Source organism: Mesocricetus auratus, unplaced genomic scaffold (assembly GCF_017639785.1).
Source record: "Mesocricetus auratus isolate SY011 unplaced genomic scaffold, BCM_Maur_2.0 Super-Scaffold_100007, whole genome shotgun sequence".
In the NCBI taxonomy this organism is placed as follows: domain Eukaryota; kingdom Metazoa; phylum Chordata; class Mammalia; order Rodentia; family Cricetidae; genus Mesocricetus; species Mesocricetus auratus.
This window is the reverse complement of record NW_024429191.1, coordinates 58,297,252-58,303,251: the sequence shown is the minus strand read 5'-3', so window position 1 is coordinate 58,303,251 and position 6,000 is coordinate 58,297,252. Positions and strand designations below refer to the sequence as shown.

At 47.4% G+C, this 6,000-nt stretch overlaps 1 long non-coding RNA gene across 1 annotated transcript in view; it reads left to right on the top strand.

Moving 5' to 3' along the window:
• Positions 1 to 587: 587 nt before the first annotated feature.
• Positions 588 to 6,000, top strand: part of LOC110342188 — a 118,153-nt gene continuing 112,740 nt past the window's right edge. The window contains exon 1 of the long non-coding RNA XR_002384205.2: positions 588 to 913. This is a non-coding gene — a long non-coding RNA (uncharacterized LOC110342188). The remainder of the gene's footprint in view (positions 914 to 6,000) is intronic.

Below are 6,000 nucleotides of genomic sequence, written 5' to 3'. Positions count from 1 at the left end.
AGGAGACAGTTTGCCATAGGCAGTTGGTTCTTTCCATGAGTACAGGGGATTGAACTTAGCCAAGCTTGGCAGCAAGTGCCTTTACAGACTGAGCCATTTCCCTGAGCCTGGGAGCTGGCTTTTAAGTAAGGTACAGGCACTTAGTCTTAAGTCCCCCCACAATGTGGCTTTTTTAGTTTTCTGAACACGTGGAGGGTGGAAAGCTTGGGTAAGCAGGGTTAGCCTGGGTGTTTTCAATAGCATAGCTGAGTGGGCACAGATCAACTGAGCTCGGGTGAGCAGGGTTAGCCTGGGTGTTCTCAATAGCATAGCTAAGTGGGCACAGACCAACTGAGCTACAGCTGTGAACTAGGGCGTTACAGAGCCTCACAGGCTTTTTTAAAATTATTTTTTATTTAAATTCAATCTAACTTTATATACCGATCCCAGTTCCCTCTCCCTCCTGTCCTCCACGCCCCGCACCATCTCTCCATCCCACCTCTCATCTACCCCTTAGAGAGGGTGAGACCTCCCATGGGGGATCATCAAGTCTGTCACATCATTTGGGGCAGAACCTCTAGCTCAGCCGTTAAAGCCTGGCTCACAACTCACAGCCTTTTTAATGGGCATTGGTTTTGAGTTTGAGAGCCTTAGGTCCTGGTTTTCTACGCAGGTGGCTGGGCCTTACCCTTCCCAGGAGCTCTGGCTCAGTCGTCTGGGGTGGAGTCTGAGAATTCGCATTTCTAACAAGCTCCAGGTGAATTTGTGCTGTGGCTGCTGGGCTCATGGCTGCACCTTCTCCTTGAAACCCAATTCAAGGACGGCCAGATTGATGCTTCCCAGACCTGCGTCCTTCTTGGTTACCAAATGGTCACATCCCTGAGCCTTCAGCTGCAGAAACTGCACAAGTGGTGTTGTGCTCCAAGGACCTGTGGTGAGTCTGTGACCTCCAAATATCTTAATTTTGGTAAACCTGGTGTGGTTTTGGTAAGCTGGGGTGGTTTGGGCATGAGGGGACGGGTGAGCTTGGTCTTCTGAAAAGGGCCAGGTTCTGCCCTGGGCCAGAGGGCACTGTGGATGGTCAAGAGGGCCTTGCTGACTTTGAGGATGACAAGGGGTGGGTGGGCAGGATAGTTTCAGTTATCTGTGGCTACTGGTGCGGACCGAGTGGTTTACTTCCTTTGGTATCATTGTTCTCAAGAGGCAGAAAAGGGGAGAGCATGGGAGAGAGCAATCTTCCTCTCCCCTGAGTTATTATTAATGTGTCTTATCAATGTACTAGGACCTGTCATGGAACTTAACAGTCAATGCTACTGCTTTGGGTGGTATTGTTTCCATTTTATAGAGGGACTCATTGAGGCCTGTGAGACAAAGCCAGCTGCCACGACCAAGTAGCTTATTTGTAGAAGAATTAGGTGTTGAACCTAGCTTTGTGTGTGTGTGTGTGTGTGTGTGAGTGACTCTGAATTAGACATGTTTCTTCCTGCTGGCTGCCAAGCCAATTGGCCTGGCATCCTGAGTGTTGGGCCCAACCTAAGCTGAAGCTTATCAGTGGCCCTCTCTGGGTTTACCAGGTTCTCCAGAGAAACTGCCAATAAGGGGTTGTGGGTACTTCAAGATCTGCAGGGTGAGTTGTCCAGCTGGAGAGTTGATGTTTCAGCTGTAGCTTGGGTCTGAAGCCAGAGAGTCAGTGGTGGTGTTTCACCACCTTCACAAAGACACTAACAATAATTCCCGATCATCTCGTGGCCAAGTTTGACAGTTAAAACTCACTGCCACAGTTGCTTTGTGAAGTCAAGGGGTCTGGTCAGCAGGGAAATGTCCAGGGAACCATGAAACTTCTCCTAGCCTGCTGCTGTCTTGGGGGAGAGTTATGACAGGTGATGCTCCACAGAGAGAGGTTGTCTGAATTCTTGCTGCCCGGCCTGTTGTCACTGGCATCATGGGCATCCTGAAGTATGGTGTTCAGCTTAGCTGCTCTCCGAGTCTGAGCCAGTGCTGCCCTGTATGTGTGTGGTGAGGGGGCGGAGAGACACCTCTCTTGTCCTACTTCCCTTCCCAGGGAACATATTGTGGGGAATTATCATTGGATCTGCAGTGAGCAGAGGGAGCCCCCAGACCTTCCCAGTCACAGGAGGCTGGGCTGAAAATTCAGAAAAAGATTTGGCCAGAGGCCAAGTCCAGAGAACACATGGTCAGGTCCTGCCTGGGCTTTGTCTAGAGCATGGCCTCTGTCATCCAGACAGGCTTGGGTCTGGGGGCCAAGCCACACTGTGTAGGTATCCCTATGTAGAGCATCCCAACTTTCTGACCCTTGCCCAGACATTCACTATCCTTAGCTCCCAACTCTAGAGCTTCCCTCCTCCTCCCACTGCCCCCTGTTCTGCCTGACCATGAATGATGTATAAGCTTTCCAGAAAACCACCTTTGTGAAGCAGGTTTATGCTTTCATCCCATCTCTCCCTGGGCCAGACAATGTTTAGTTTCCTTAGCACCTGACCTGTAAGGATGATGAAGAGGGATGAATTGTAGGGGTTCCCTTCTGAGAGGAGGTGCTTCTGTGCAAGGCCTGATGCAGGATGAACCACCAAAACCCTCAGGGCTTGCATTAATTGCTTTTCTATTGCTATGATAAGTCACCATTGACCAAAGCAACTTATAAAAGAGCTTAATTAGCCTCATGGTTCCAGAGGGTGTGAGTCTACAGTGTTAGAGTAAAGGCATGATGGCAGGCAGTTGTAGCAGCAGCTGGGAACTCACATCTTGACCCATAGCAAGGAGACAGAGAAGGGGGGGGAGGGAGAGAGAGAGACAGCGAGAGGGACAGAGACAGAGAGAGAGACAGAGAGAGAGACAGAGAGAGAGCAAGTGATGAGTCTTTTGAAACCTCTAAACCCACCCCCACTGACACACCTCCTTCAACAAGTCCATGCCTCCTAACCCTTCCCAGACAGTATTAGTATTCAAACATGTGAGCCTATGGGAGGTCATTCTCATTCAAACCAGTCTAGGGTTCCTGGGAAGGGGCTGTCTGTCTGCTAGAGAGATCTCTTGGAAAGGCCATAGTGATGGAAACTGGGTGGGGTAGGCACAGGAGTAGGATGGAGATAAAGCAGCTAGTCCCAGCTGCTTAGGTTCCGGAGTACCACTAACCACACTAAGGCTGTGATGGTAAGTGTGTGAGATGTGGGTCTGCAGCCTTTGTAGGGATGCAGATGTTGTGTCTTAAATTGTTTCGCCAGGGGAAAGAGGGAGATGTGGGAGGTGATGCTATAAAAATGCTGTGCAGTGTAACCAGTGCTCCTGCTTTGGGGGGCTTCATAGAGGTTCTGGTCTGCCCAGGGGTTGAGGAGGTGGGGTAGCGGAGACTGCTGGTGGGGCTGTCAGGGTCGTTACACCGAGCAGATAACAGGTAACACGAGGGACACCAGGAGCCAGGCTTCTCCTTAGAGAACGGGTGTGCAAGCACAGTTCCCTGGGGGAAAACTAGAAACAACTGAGGAGCTGGATGGATTTGAATTCGTGCATGTAAATATCTAGATTTACACATGCATTCACACCAGGAGTTCAGTGGCTGTATAGTTTCAGATACATGTAAATCCATGTGGCTATAGTCACTGTATGTACATTGCTTGGCTTCCAAATTCCCAAAAGCAACAGCACACACTAAGATCCTAGATCTTGGCTTCTATAACCATTTCAACTACAATGAACCAAACCTGTTCCCAGATGATCCTGGAACATTTGTGCTGTAAAGTAAGCATGTGTTCAGATGGCGACTTGTGAGGGGCAGAGGGATTGTCTGGAAGGGGCTTCTGCTGGCTAGACCTGGACTGTTGAACATCAGCATAAATAATGATAGTAACTTACAAAGCCACTGAAGAAAATTGGAATCTAGAAGCCTATATTGATATAAAGAGTAAATACACCACAGGGAGAAGGCAAAGCCTTTTATTCTTGCTAAGACTACGTAGGTTGGATCTAGCCATAGAGAAGTAGAAACTAGCCCAGGTTGAGAGTTAACCTATAAAATAAGTATATACAGCCCAAACAAGCAAACAAGCAAAACAAACTCTCAAATGATTAAAAAAAAATCAGAAGAAAACCCTCACAATGACTAAATGTGGTGTGTTTTTTAGATTAGCTCCCACTGGAAAGACCCGTTGTTGGGACAGTGGCAAAATTTGCATGAGGTCTGTGGGTTGGAGGGTGAGGTGTGGATCTTGATTTCCTGGCTTGTAAGGCATGGTTCCGAATCCGTGTCTGTTTGTGGGAAATACTCGGGAGTTTTTAGGCACGACAGGACATCATCTCGGCAGCTCGCTGTCAAGAGGTTCAGAAAATACTAGAATCGTATCCTCTCTGCACATGTGGCAGCAGTGAGGGTCCACATGCAAGCAGAGAAGTAAATGTGGGAAGATATTAACTGCTAGGGAACCGGGGCAAGAGAAATAGGACAGTTTTTTGGCATTCTTACAACTTTTCTGTAGGTTTGCTGCAATCCTATCAAAATAAAATGTATTTCAAAAAGGGTTTAAAAACCCACTTAGTCTGACTAATCTCCAGGGGGACTGTATAATATGTGAGAGCATCTCTGGCTGTTCTTTTATGTGAATTTTTATGTAGTTAAAATGGTGCTGTATGTACAACTTTATATCTCCCCGTGTCATTTAGCATGGTAACATAAACATTGCCCCGAGTGTTACTACAGTCTCCATAAACATTTCTTTAATGGCCTAAGGATGCTCCGTAAAAGCCTACCATGCTAACTATCACGGGACAGTACGGGAGTTATTACCTTCCAAAGTTACAAATCCTGTAGCAGAGGGTAGCTGTGACAGTAAAGCCGCATGTGTTTCCTTTAGATCAGACTTCTAGAAACAGAATTAGGAAGGGATGTGAATATCTTAATGCAGTTAGTATACTCCCCCCAGAGCTTTCAAAAGCTCCTGAGTGATAGTGCAGTCCCCAGCTTTCAGAGTGACTGCTTCTTCAGCCCCTCACCCTTGATTAAGAATCCTTTATTCAGGCTGGGCTTTGTGGCGCACGCCTTTAATCCCAGAACTCAGGAGGCAGAGGCAGGTGGATCTCTGTGAGTCAAGGCCAGCCTGGCCTACAGAGTGAGCTTTAGGATAGCCAGGGCTACATAGAAGGATTTTGTCTAAAACACAACAAAAGAACAATAAAAACTCCCAAAACCTTTGCTCCTTTTAAAAATTTCTTCTTAAAATTGGAACACTTTATGGATTTTTCTGTCACTCTACTTGGCGTTGGTGAAGTCAGCATGCCTTTGATCTTTTGATAGATGGGGGGCCATGACTTACTGCATGTTCTGCTGATGTCTAAAGAAGTTGAGGCTCCTCATGGGTGTTGTCACATTCTCCATTTGCTTAGAGAGGCCCACTGCTTCTCTGAGAACGGAGACCACACGCCTGTTGTGTCTCATGTAGACAGTTCTCCTAAGACCGGAGCCTACGGTGCCCATACCTGGTTCTTTGTAGAATCTTCTGAATTTCAAGTTGATCATGTGACTAGCTGTCGATTCCTCCCTCCCCCCAGGGCTATGCTGTGAGTCTCTGCTCAGTGTTCACTGCCTGGCCTGTAAGCAGCCCCCACCACCTTTATTTCCTGGGCTTTGTTCTCCTTTTTAGCATTTGGGTGGGAGCAGGATTATGAAAGCAATTTTTTTTAATTAAAAAATGACTCAGAGATCCATCTACCTCTGCCTCCCGAGTGCTGGAATTAAAGGCGTGTGCCACCCCCACCATACCCTCCACTATAAAAGCAATTTTTACTCTGTAAAAAGTCAAAGATTCCAGAAAAATAGGTATAAAAGAAAAAAAAAAGCCCACTAATCCCAAATTCATCTTTGCACAGGTTGGAACCTGGGCTTCGGGACACGAGGCAATTAGTTGAAGTGGTACAAAGCTTAGCCAGGGTAAGAATGTGTTCTGAGTTCATAGGAGGACTAGGCGAAAAAGATGTAGAGCTGCCTCGTTCCCATAGGAAGCTACCCTAGCA